Source organism: Hypanus sabinus, chromosome 11, assembly GCF_030144855.1.
Source record: "Hypanus sabinus isolate sHypSab1 chromosome 11, sHypSab1.hap1, whole genome shotgun sequence".
NCBI classification, from domain to species: Eukaryota; Metazoa; Chordata; class Chondrichthyes; order Myliobatiformes; family Dasyatidae; genus Hypanus; species Hypanus sabinus.
Window position 1 is genome coordinate 19,275,926 of NC_082716.1, and position 12,579 is coordinate 19,288,504.

At 43.3% G+C, this 12,579-nt stretch overlaps 1 protein-coding gene across 8 annotated transcripts in view; it reads right to left on the bottom strand.

Moving 5' to 3' along the window:
• The window catches only part of znf644b (zinc finger protein 644b), a 134,301-nt gene that overhangs the window by 86,225 nt on the left and 35,497 nt on the right, over positions 1–12,579 (bottom strand). The window lies entirely within an intron of this gene.

Consider the following 12,579-nt stretch of genomic DNA (forward strand, 5'->3'; position numbering starts at 1 on the left):
CAGTGGATGTTGTGTACCTAGATTTTCAGAAGGCATTCGATAAGGTGCCACATAGGAGATTGGTGAGTAAAATCAGAGCTCATGGCATTGGGGGCAGGGTTTCAACATGGATAGAAAACTGGTTGGCAGATAGAAAGCAAAGGGTAGCAGTGAATGGGTGTTTCTCAGACTGGCTGGAGGTGACTAGTGGGGTACCACAGGGCTCTGTATTGGGACCACAGCTCTTTACGATTTATGTCAATGATTTAGATGAGGGCATTGAAAACTATATCAGCAAGTTTGCTGACGATACTAAACTGGGTGGCAGTGTGACATGCGAAGAGGACATTAGGAGAATACAGGGAGACTTGGATAGGCTGAGTGAGTGGGCAGATACTTGGCAGACGTCATTCAATGTGAATAAATGTGAAGTTATCCACTTTGGAAGCTGGAACAAGAGGGCAGAGTATTGTCTGAACGGTGTCGAGTTAGGTAAGGGAGAAATGCAAAGAGACCTAGGAGTCCTAGTTCACCAGTCAATGAAGGTGAATGAGCAAGTGCAACAGGCAGTGAAGAGGGCAAATGGAATGATGGCCTTTGTTACAAGGGGAATTGAATACAAGAGCAAGGATGTTCTTTTGCATTTGTACAGGGCCCTGGTGAGACCACACCTGGAATATTGTGTACAGTTTTGGTCTCCAGGTTTAAGGAAGGACATTCTGGCAATTGAGGAAGTGCAGCGTAGATTCACTAGGTTGATTCCTGGGATGGCAGGGCTGTCTTACGCAGAGAGATTGGAGAGATTGGGCTTGTACACGCTGGAATTGAGGAGATTGAGAGGGGATCTGATTGAAACGTTTAAGATAATTAAAGGATTTGATAGGATTGAGGCAGGTAATATGTTCCAGATGTTGGGAGAGTCCAGTACCAGAGGGCATGGATTGAGAATAAGAGGTCAGTTATTTAAAACAGAGTTGAGGAAGAGCTTCTTCTCCCAGAGAGTTGTGGAGGTGTGGAATGCACTGCCTCGGAAGACGGTGAAGGCCAATTCTCTGGATGCTTTCAAGAAGGAGCTGGATAGATATCTGATGGATAGGGGAATCAAGGGATATGGGGACAAGGCAGGGACTGGGTATTGATAGTAAATGATCAGCCATGATCTCAGAATGGCGGTGCAGACTCGAGGGGCCGAATGGTCTACTTCTGCACCTATTGTCTATTGTGTGTGTATGTGTATATTTTCTTCTTGTACTGCATTCTATCTTGGATAACTGTGAACAATATAACAGAATTGGATACGTTCACCACTGCAACTGCTGTATTTTTGTTGCAATCCAAGGTCACGTTGAAATGCGTCAGTTCTTCAAGATTTTTCTCCAGTTTCTTATTGTGTACCCTGATGCTCAAGTGACAATCAATGTATGGCACAAGAAAATAAAAGCATTCTGATCAGCAAGGTTGTAACGTACTATAGGTTGACTTAAAAATTGCTGTTCATCCAATCCCTGTCAATGCTGTACCTGTTTTCTTAGTAAATTTACTGTTACTAACCAATTGGAATCCTCTACAATACAACTTAAAGTAAAGCTCTGCCCATATATGACCAAAAAGACATAAATCAGTCACAACGTCTCCCAGACATTCTTATTGTAGTGCTTTAAATCTGCTCAGCAAATTAAAAAATGACTCCTCAAATCAAAAACAGTGAGAGGGAAGTTACAAGACCATGTTGAAAAAGATTTGAAGCTCATCTCTGTTGTATCCCTGAATGGAACAATATTTTGAAGGCCTCTATTTGATTTTTCTGACATGTCAGCTGTATTTTCCCATCTTCACCATTTAAGTAAAGAATTACTTTAAAAATGCTTCAACATTCACTATGCTATTTGTAAGTTAGTTTTGAACCTGAATCATACTTTTGCACTTGGAATCCAATTTCCAAAGCCAATAACCATCTCTCTGTAGCTTAAAGGGGACAGAGGTTTATTAAAGGTAGTGAAGAAATATATACAGCAAAACTAGCAGCTGTCCTCAGCATTGCTCAGGTTATTATGCAGGCAACGTTTCCATTTATTTCCATGTAACCAGATTTTATAACACTCCTTGCAAGGGAAATAAAATACAACTTAAATATATAAAGAGTTAAAATTATGTAGTTAAACTAAAGTTGCCCATAAAAATATGTGCATTGAAAATAAACATGCATACAAAAATAGTATTTAAGATAGCTCTCCTGAAGTAGGGACGTATTGTTGCCCAATATGTAAATTTACTTGACTGTAATGTTCTATTGTTTCAACCTATATATTGTTCTTTTTAGTCTGGTGTAAAACTGCATAGATCATTTTCATCTCCAACTCTGAAGCAACCCACATTTAGCTTGACCAAGGGAAAAAGCATAGCGTTGCGAGATTAATGCCACCAACATTTAGTGATCTTGCATCTTAGAACATAGAACAATACAGCACAGTACAGGCCCTTCGGCCTACAATGTTGTGCCGACCTTTAAACCCTGCCTCCCATATAACCCCCCCCCCCCACACCTTAAATTCCTCCATATACCTGTCTTGTAGTCTCTTAAATTTCACTAGTGTATCTGCCTCCACCACTGACTCAGGCAGTGCATTCCATGCACCAACCACACTCTGAGTAAAACCTTCCTCTAGCATCCATCCTCCTGAACTTTCCACCCCTTAACTTAAAGCCATGTCCTCTTGTATTGAGCAGTGGTGCCCTGGGGAAGAGGCGCTGGCTGCCCACTCTATCTATTCCTCTTAATATCTTGTATACTTGTTAATCTTCATAGCAGAACAAATTTGAACAGTGAACTAGAGTCAATTGAATTGATAAGATACAAATCTATGGAAAAACTGGTATCCAAGGTATGAAGACATTTTCCCAACAGCATTACCCACATTTATTGCAACCTTACTTGTTATCACAGTGATTTTTGGATAGATAATCTTATGCCGCTTCACATTAGTGGTGTATCCAAATCCCTGAGTAATATGATTGGAGCTGCTTCTTTAGATTCAAGATTACATTATGGCACACTAGGTGGTGACAGAGAGTTTAAAACTTAAATAGGAAAATGTACAGTGTAAACTGTCCAGGAAGCTTAGTTTACTGGTACAAAAACTGCTCTTTGATGCAGTTATTGGCAATTCAAATAGTGATAAGTGGCATTTGAGAAAACAGCCTGCACCAGAGAATCAAGTGATGTAACAATTCAGCCCAAGATTTTCAAAATCATTCCTGTCGTATCTTCATAGTCTATTTCTCGAATTCTTAAATTTGTGTAAATTTAAAGCAAACTCTATGGGCTTCCTATCAAAAGCATTTACACACATTTTCAAGCGTAAATGTTAAACAATTACACTTGAAAATGTACTGCTTTTCAAGCATAATTGTTTTAACATTTGCCTAAATACAAGATGCTCTAATACAGGCTTAATTCAACTGTTTTAGTACCTCATGGAATTACAGATAGCATTCATCAAAATTTTCTAACTAGCACTAAGGTAACATCTCCCATTAATTGATTCTTGCAATGTTCAATCTAATACTTCAATGCTGCTTTGTAGGCCACTGTATGTTCACACAAGCTTAGAACTTTATCTTTCGGAGCTCCCTATCCAACATTACATGTTGTTATAATTTAAAGGGAGCTTAAAAGCCAAAAGTAGATTAATTGAGCCATTGAGCATTGCAGCACAGAAACAGGACTTTCGATGCATTTTAGTCTGTGCCAACCTGTTTTTTGCCTGGTCCCATCTACCCACACACAGACCAGAATCTTCCATACCCCACTCATCCATGTACCAAATAAGGGAAGTTTTTACTTGTTCCTAAAATAAAAGGCATGATCATGTCTGCCTGCTACATACAGTCAGGTACATCAGATGTGCATGTGGCAAGAAACCCAGGTTAAATAACACACAAAATCTAGAGGAATTCAGCAGGCCAGTCAGCATCTATAGAAAAGAGTATAGTCAACGCTTGGGGCCTTGACCCGTCTGCAGGATGGGAGAAAAAAATATGAGTAGAGTTAAAAATTGGGAGGGGAGGGGGAGGGAGAAACATAAGGTGATAGGTGAAACCAGGAGGGATGAAGTAAAGAGCTAAGAAGTTGATAGGTGAAAGAGATATAGGGCTGGAGAAGGGAGGAATCTGATAGGTGGGGATAGAAGAAAGGAAGGGGGGGGGGGGAGGAGGAGAACCAGAGGGAGGAAAATGGGCAAGCAAGGTGATAAGGTTGGGGGGATGGAGGATGGTGAAGGGGTGGCACTACCAGAAGTTCAGTGCCATCAGGTAGGAGGAATATGAAGGGCTTGTTCCTCCAACCTGAGTGTGGCCTCATCATGACAGCGGAGGAGGACATGAATTGACACTTTGGAATGAGAATGGGAAGTGGAATGAAAATGGATGGACTCTGGGAGATCCCACTTTTTCTGGCAGATGTAACAAAGATGCTCAGGGAAGCGGTTTCCCAATCTACGTTGGTCTCATCAAACACAGGAGGCCACACCAGGAACATCAGACACAGTACACAACCCCCAACAGACTTACAGGTGAAGTGTCGCCTCACCTGGAAGGACTGTTTGGAGCCCTGAATGGTAGTGAGGAAGGAAGTGTAGAGGCAGGTGCAACACTTGTTCCACCTGCAAGGATAAGTGCCAGGACGGAGATCAGTGGGGACAGACAAAAGAAAAAGGGATGAAGGGAGTCGTGTAGGGAGCAATCCCTGTGAAAAGTAGAGGGGGGGGGAGTGGGAAAGATGTGCTTGGCAGTAGGAGCCCATTGGAGGTGGCGGAAGTTGAATTACATGCTGAACGTGGAGGCCGGTGAGGACAACAGGAACTCTATCCCCGATATGGTGGCCGGAGGATGGGGCGAGAGCGTTAAATGGAAGAGATGCGGTTGATGGTGGAGCAAGGGAAGCCCCTTTCCTTGAAAAAGGAGGACACCTCCTTCATTCTGGAATGAAAAGCCTCATCCTGAGATGTAGCAGAGACAGAGGAACTGAGAGAAGGGGATGGTGTTTTTACAAGTACATGGTGGAAAGAGGTATAGTCCAGGTAGCTGTGAGAGTCCGTGGGTTTATAATAGACATCAGTAGATAAGCTGTCTCCAGAGGTAGTGACAGATAGATCAAGAAAGGGGAGGGAGGTGTCGGAAACGGACCAGGTGAATTTGAGGACAGAGTGGAAGCTAGAAGCAAAGTGGATGAAGTTGACAAGTTCCACATGGGTGCGAGAAGCAAAACCAATGTAGTTGTCGATGTAGAGTAGGAAAAGTGGGGGACAGCCACCAGCATAGGCTTGAAACATCAAGTGTTCCACGGAGCCAACAAAAAGGCAGGCATAGCTGAGACCCATGCAAGCGCCCGTGGCCAAGGACAAGTTCCGGCACATGGTGGAGGGGAACTGGGTGGTGGTTGGTTCTGGTGTCCAGAAAGAAATGGAGAGCTTTGAGGCCTTTCAGGTGGTTGTGGGGGAGAGAGGCATATAGAGACTGGACATGCATAGTAAAAATATGATAGGGAAGGGGCCAGGGAACTTGAAAACACTGAAAAGATATAGAGCATGTGAAGTGTTACAGATGTAGGAAGGGACTGAACTAAGGGGGGGGGGGGAATAAAACAGTTGAGCTATGCAAAAAAAAGTTCAGTAGGGCGGGAACAAGCTGAAACAATGGGCCTACCTGCAGTTTGGGGATATTAGGTAGGAGGTAGAAATGTGAGGTGCAGGGTGTGGGAACTATGAGGTTGGTGGCAGTGGATGGGAGATCCCCAGAGCTAATTAGGTCGGTGATGGCGTTGGAGACAATGGCCTGGTGACTCTTAGCGGGGTCCTGTTCAAGGGGCAAGTAAAAGCATGTATCTGAGAGTTGCTGGGTCTCAGCAAGATAGAGGTCAGTACACCAGACTACTACAGCACCCCCTTTGTCTGCAGGTTTGATGTTGAGATTAGGATTAGTCCAGAGGGAGTGGAGAGCAGGGCATTCGGAAGGAGTGAGGTTGGAATTGGAAAGAGGAGTGATGAAGTCAAGGAAGTTGATGTCACATCAGGAATTGGCAATGAAAAGGTCCAGAGCAGGTTGAAACCTCCAGTAAGAGGAGGGTTGAAGATGGGAGAATGGGTCATCATTGCAGAGTGAAGAATCCTTCCCAAAGAAGTAGGCTCGGAGACAGAGGAAGAAGATCTCAGCAACATGGCGGACAAGGGACTCACTAAGGTGTGGGCGCAGGGGGACAAAGATGATGGGGGGGGAAGGTCAGAGGGAATGGTGAAGACCTGGCATGAATGAGAGCTGGAAGCGGGTGAAGGAGGGGGTTGGGTAGTGTCTGAGGAAACTGGAGGTTTCAGGTGTTCAGGTGAGGAATTATATGCAGAATTAAAAGGACTAAACTCTAACTGACTTATTGGCAGCTTGACAAGTCATGCTGTGAGAATAATGTCTGAACAAAGAGGAGTTTGTTGTATGAGAAAGCTGCTCTGTGTACCCTTAATCAAAGTATGTATGTGATAACGGGTGTTTAACAGCAGCCTCAGACAGTACTCGGGTGCTCACTCGATTTGCAGATTTTCCCAAACTTTGCGAGCAGGGCTCTGTAATTCAACTGAGATGCAAGCATGCTAATAAACAGTATGTAATTTCAAATTAACTGTGTTTGACAATCATTCCCTGGGTCTGAACCTACAGTCCTCTGGTAGAGAGGCAGATTGACACAGGGATGCTGGGGTGAGAGAGCCCAAGAGCTGGTGGTGGGACGTGACAGAAACAGGATGGTGGATCTGCAAATTTTCTCTTGTTTGTGATCAGGTTAAATAAAGTACATTTTGTGTTGATTCATTTGCTTCCCCCTCCCCCACTTCACATAATTTCCATGCAAGTAAATTTTACTCCTTTTCTCCAATTATTAGGAAGTCACCTGTGGAGTCTGAAAAGATGAATTTATGTAATCTCACTAAACTTGGTTCTTCCTCCAAGATATATTCCTTCAACTGGTTTAAATCATAGCTGATCTCTTGCAAGAACTCAGTGCACTAATTTCCGGCTCCATTTTTCTAGTTCAGATAGAACTAAAGAACTTAGACGAAGTCTGAAGAAGTAGCTAGTACCTCAAAAATAGATCTGAAAAAAAATCTCAATTTTCAATGGGGGAAAAGTTAAAGTTAGGCCCTGCATAGACCATTAAGTTCATTTTATGAGGTTTAAAAAAACTAAGATATTGTTCAAGTTCCTATGTAAAATTTTAAATCTTTAAATTACCAAAATGCATTTTACAGTACTGAAAACAGGTTAAGAAAACTAACTTGTAGGGATTTTTAAAGTAATACAAAGCCAAGAATACTTGATTTGTTGTTTACCCAACATTAAACATCCTACTAAACAACTCAGCAGGTCAAGCAGTATCTATAGAAAAGAGCAACAGCCAATATTTTGGGCCGAGACCCTTCACTGGGACATGCTGATAAAGAATCTCAGCCCGCCACACTGACTGCTTACTCTTTTCCATAGATGCTGAGTTTCTCCAGCATCGTGTGTGTTGTCTGCAGTGTCATTTCCACATTTCAGAAAGCATGTTAAAATACATACTTCTTCTTCTTCCCTCTCCAAAATACATGAGTTAAATTATATTTGATGTTAGTAATCAGAATCACAAGGGCTTTTATTTCAACTTCCTGCTATGAAGCTTAATATATTTAAAAATTTATACAGAAAGTACTGATACACTGAAAAACATCTTTCTCAAGTACTCCCTCATGATCCAAGAATTGGTTGCCTGCCCAAACCACAGTCAAATTCTTGGTCCCTCTCCAAACATTTACACTCCCCCCCATCAGCTATATACAGGCTTCCCCTGCTATTCGAAGGTAGAGCATTCCTATGAAATGATTTGTAAGCCGGAATGTCGTAAAGTGAAGAAGCAATTACCATTTATTTATATGGAAAAAATTTGTGAACGTTCGCAGACCCAAAAAATAACCTACCAAATCATGCCAAATAATACATAAAAACTAAAATAACAGTAACATATAGTAAAAGCAGGAATGGTCAGATAAATACACAGCCTATATAATGTAGGAATACTTTTCTACAATTATTGCAGCACTGTCAACCGCAGCGAAAATCGCACGCAGGCGCTCTCAGCAGCACACACGGCAAAAACACACGGCGCAAGCACTCCTGGAAGAAACACACGGCGAAAGCACTCCCGGCAGAAACACACGGCGCACGCACTCCCGGCAGAAACACACGGCGCACGCACTCCCGGCAGAAACACACGGCGAAAGCACTCCCGGCAGAAACACACGGCGAAAGCACACCCGGCAGAAACACACGGCGCACGCACTCACGGCAGAAACACACGGCGCACGCACTCACGGCAGAAACACACGGCGAAAGCACTCCCGGCAGAAACACACGGCGAAAGCACTCCCGGCAGAAACACACGGCGAAAGCACTCCCGGCAGAAACACACGGCGAAAGCACTCCCGGCAGAAACACACGGCGAAAGCACACCCGGCAGAAACACACGGCGCACGCACTCACGGCAGAAACACACGGCGCACGCACTCACGGCAGAAACACACGGCGCAAGCACTCACGGCAGAAACACACGGCGCAAGCACTCCCGGCAGAAACCCACGGCGCAAGCACTCCCGGCAGAAACACACGGCGCACGCACTCCCGGCAGAAACACACGGCGCACGCACTCCCAGCAGAAACACACGATGCACGCACTCCCGGCAGAAACACACGGCGCACGCACTCCCGGCAGAAACACTCTTTCCAGTAACCTTTAAGCTATGAAGCTAACAAATAACACATAAAAATAACACAGCCTATATAAAGTAGAAATAATGTACGCCCAGTGTAGTTTCACTTACCGGAATCGGGAAGACAGTGAGGACACTGATGATGGTGTGATAGGCTGAGTTGTCAGAGGTTGGGGTGGTGGGAGGTAGAGGAGACTGAGGTGTCATCTCATCGTCGTCTGTTTCCATCAGGGCAGGCAGGTCACCTTCTTCTATGTCTGCCTGCCTCAATGTCGAAGGTTGAGTTTCGTTGTCTGCTGTTGCTGATGTGGAAGGCTTGAAATAGGACAGTATGCTCGACTGCTTAGCCTCGCACATTTTTCTATCGTACAGTTCTTTGTAAGCACTCAAACAACTCTGCAAATATGCCCTAAACCTACGTACCCTTTCAAAATTAAAGTCATACGTTTCCGCAATCATTGCAGCATTGTCAGTCGCAGCGAAAATCTCACACAATTGCTTCCCATTCAGTTCCTGGATGTCTTCACTTTCGGGCCGTTTGCTACTGCACTCGGTTTCAATTGTTATCCTTTCCTCATCTCTCAGTTCTTGGTCATGGAATGCCAAAACCTCTTCAACATCAGCTTCGTCAACTTCCACAAACCCTTAGCCAAACTCGCTATGTCCTTACTTTGTTCACCACGATCGAAACGCTTAATTATGTCTAGTTTTACGCTAAGTATAACACCCTTACGTGCTCTTTTAGGCATTATTGGTACCTTAGAACTCATCTTGCTAATGGATGCACAAAATAAATTGACATAAAGCACAGATGCTCACAGGCACGTGTTTAAGCAATGCTGGCTAGAATGCAGTTCTGGGGGAGGAGCTTGGCTACTCCGCACACGCTGCCTTTTCTCATAACAGTGAAAACACCTTCTGTTCGTGAAAACAGGTAACTAATGTAGGTCTTTCGTAATAGCGAGTTGACGTAAAGTGAACGTTCGAAAAGTGGGGGGGGGAAGGGGAACACCTGTACAAGATAAAAATTAATTTAGATAAATGAATTTAATTATGATACCCATGCTTAAGGTGGTGTTGCATTTTTGATGAGGGAGGATAAAACAGTAATGCTTGAAAAGAATACTCTTGAGGGATCATCTATCAAGGTAATTTGTGTAGAACTTACAAATAACAAGAGAACGATCACCTTGATAGGGCTATATTGTAGACCCTCCAACAGTCAGTGGGAACTTGAAGAGTAGATGTGTCAAGAAATTGCAGGCAGTTGTGAAAATAGTAGAGTAGGTAGTACTAGTGGGAGATTTTAATTTTCCCTGTATTGACTAGACCACCCAGAATGCAAAGGGTCTGGATGGAGCAGAATTTGTGGAGAGACAAGAAAATCTGCAGATGCTGGAAACTGAAGCAACACAAACAAAATGCTATCGACCCTTCATCAGAAGTCCTGTTTACTCTTTTACATAGATGCTGCCTGACCTGCTGTGTTCCGCCAGCATTTTGTGTGTGTTGCCAAAATTTCTGCAGTGCATCCAAGAGACTACCTCATGCAATATATAGAGCAGAGGTCGGCAACATGCGGCTCTTTCATCTCTGTGCTGCGTCTCCCTGTGGTTTGTTAGTTTTTGAAATGTAATTCGAAATTTGAAGATTATGGTGATCTTGTACAATCTAAAAACTTTGTGGAGACCCCATTTCCTGGCACATCCAAACCGGCTCACAATTAGCCACCGTTCCGGCTAAGGGAGATAGCCTACGGGGGTTTGTGAGTACGTGTCTTTTGGAGCATCCGCGCCCACGGGGACGGGTTGAGGGAGGCATTAAAGCAAGGCTATTTAGTTCGAATAAAGTTATCTTTGATTGCAGTGTCTTTATTTTAGCGCTGCGTGTAGCACACCGCTATGTGTTTTTTATCGCTATTAATATACATCACCACTGCCAATGCCTGACACCCGCCAGTGCGCGCTTTCTTTTAATTCTTCGATCCAAGGTAGGCTAACTATGGAGTAACCTTCAACCCAACGTCTTTTTTTCGGAGTTCAAAATGTTTTTGTTGCATGCAGAAATGTATTTTCGTTTTCTCTGCAGGAGTTCATCAATTTCATAAATGCAACACATTATAGTTTGTTTATACATAGCATAAAGGCAAAAAAAAACCCGTTGTATGCAGTGTTATTTCGTTTTAAATGTCAAATGGGTTTTGTGGCTCCCAGTGTTTTCTTTTCTGTGGGAAATGGGTCCATATTGGCTCTTTCAGTGGTAAACATTGCCGACCCCTGATATAGAGGAACCTGTAAGGGAAGGAGTAATACTGCATCTCCTGTTAGGCGACGGGATGGGCCAAGTAACTGAGGTGCAATCATGGAGCCCTTTGGTCCAGTGACCACAATTCTACTAGTTATAAAATGACTATGAAATAAAAATAAGAGATCCAGAGATTAAAATCCTGAACTATAGTGGAGCTACCTTTGAGCACATTACATAGGATCTAGCTGGGGTTCATGGGAAGATTTTAAAGGCCAAAGTTCAGTTGGTAAGTGAACAGCGTTTAAAAGGATCATATCAAAAGTCCATGTTCTTGTTAGGGTGAAGGGTGGACATACAAAGTTCAGGGAAGCCTGGCTGAGAGTGAGATAGTTCTGGTAAGGAACAACATGAAAGCATATATCATGTTTAGGCAGCTAGGTACAAATGGATCCCTTGATGAATACAAAATGTTTAAGACCAGGCTTAGGAAGGAAATCAGGAGGGCAAAAAGAGTGTATGAAATAGATTTGGCAGGACAGAGGTTCTTCAGTTATATCAACAGTAAAATGGAGACTGGGTCATCTTAAAGATCATCAAAGGTGTCCATGAGCTGCAGGAACTGACAGCTATTCTCTGCACTTATTTCTCCTTGGTATTTACAGAAGAGAATATCATGGATGTCAAAGAAATGAGGGCAAAATAGTGAGATCTCTGCATGTTACAAAGGAAAAGTCATATACACCCATGCAGCATACTTAAAGTGGGCAAATCCCCAAAGCCCATCCAAGTGCACCTCAGACCTTGTGAAAGACCAAAGAGATCACAAAGACCCTTGTAGAGGCTTCATCAATGGCCACTGACAAAGTTCCAGAAGACTGGAGAGTGGCTAATATTCTTCTGTTTTTCAAGAAAGACAGCCAGGACAGGCCAGGGAACTACAAATTGGTGAGCCTGACTTCATTGTGGGGAAGTTACTGGAGGGAATTTTGAGAGACAAGATCTACCATCACTTGGACAGTCTAGGCCTGATCAGGAATAGTCTGCATGGTTTTGTGTGTGGGAGCTCATGTCTGATGAATTGTATGGAGTTTTTCCAAAGGGTAACTAAAGGGATGATAGGTAAAGGTAGCACAGCAGATACTGTCGATATGGACTTTAGTAAAGCAATTAACATGATAAGCACATCTTTAAGGTTAGGTTGTATGGGCTTAGGGTGAGCTAGTGAGATGGATTCAGAACCGTCTCGGCAATAGGAACTAGAGGGTGGTGGTTGAAGGTCGGTTGTCCAGCTGGAGGCCTGTAACTAGTGGGGTGTCCCAAGGTCAGTACTGGGACCTCTATTATTCATAATGTTTTGTAAATGATATGGACATGAATGCACAAGGAACTGCTAGCAAGCTTGCTGATGATATTATATTTGGGGGTGTTGTTAATAGTTACAAAGTGATTCACTTAGGGAAAAGGACTGAGGATTGGCAAATGAATTTCAACTTGGATAAGTGTGAGCTGTTGCATTTTGATGCCAAACCAGGGTAGTACTTATACAATGAACTGCAGTCTATCATTA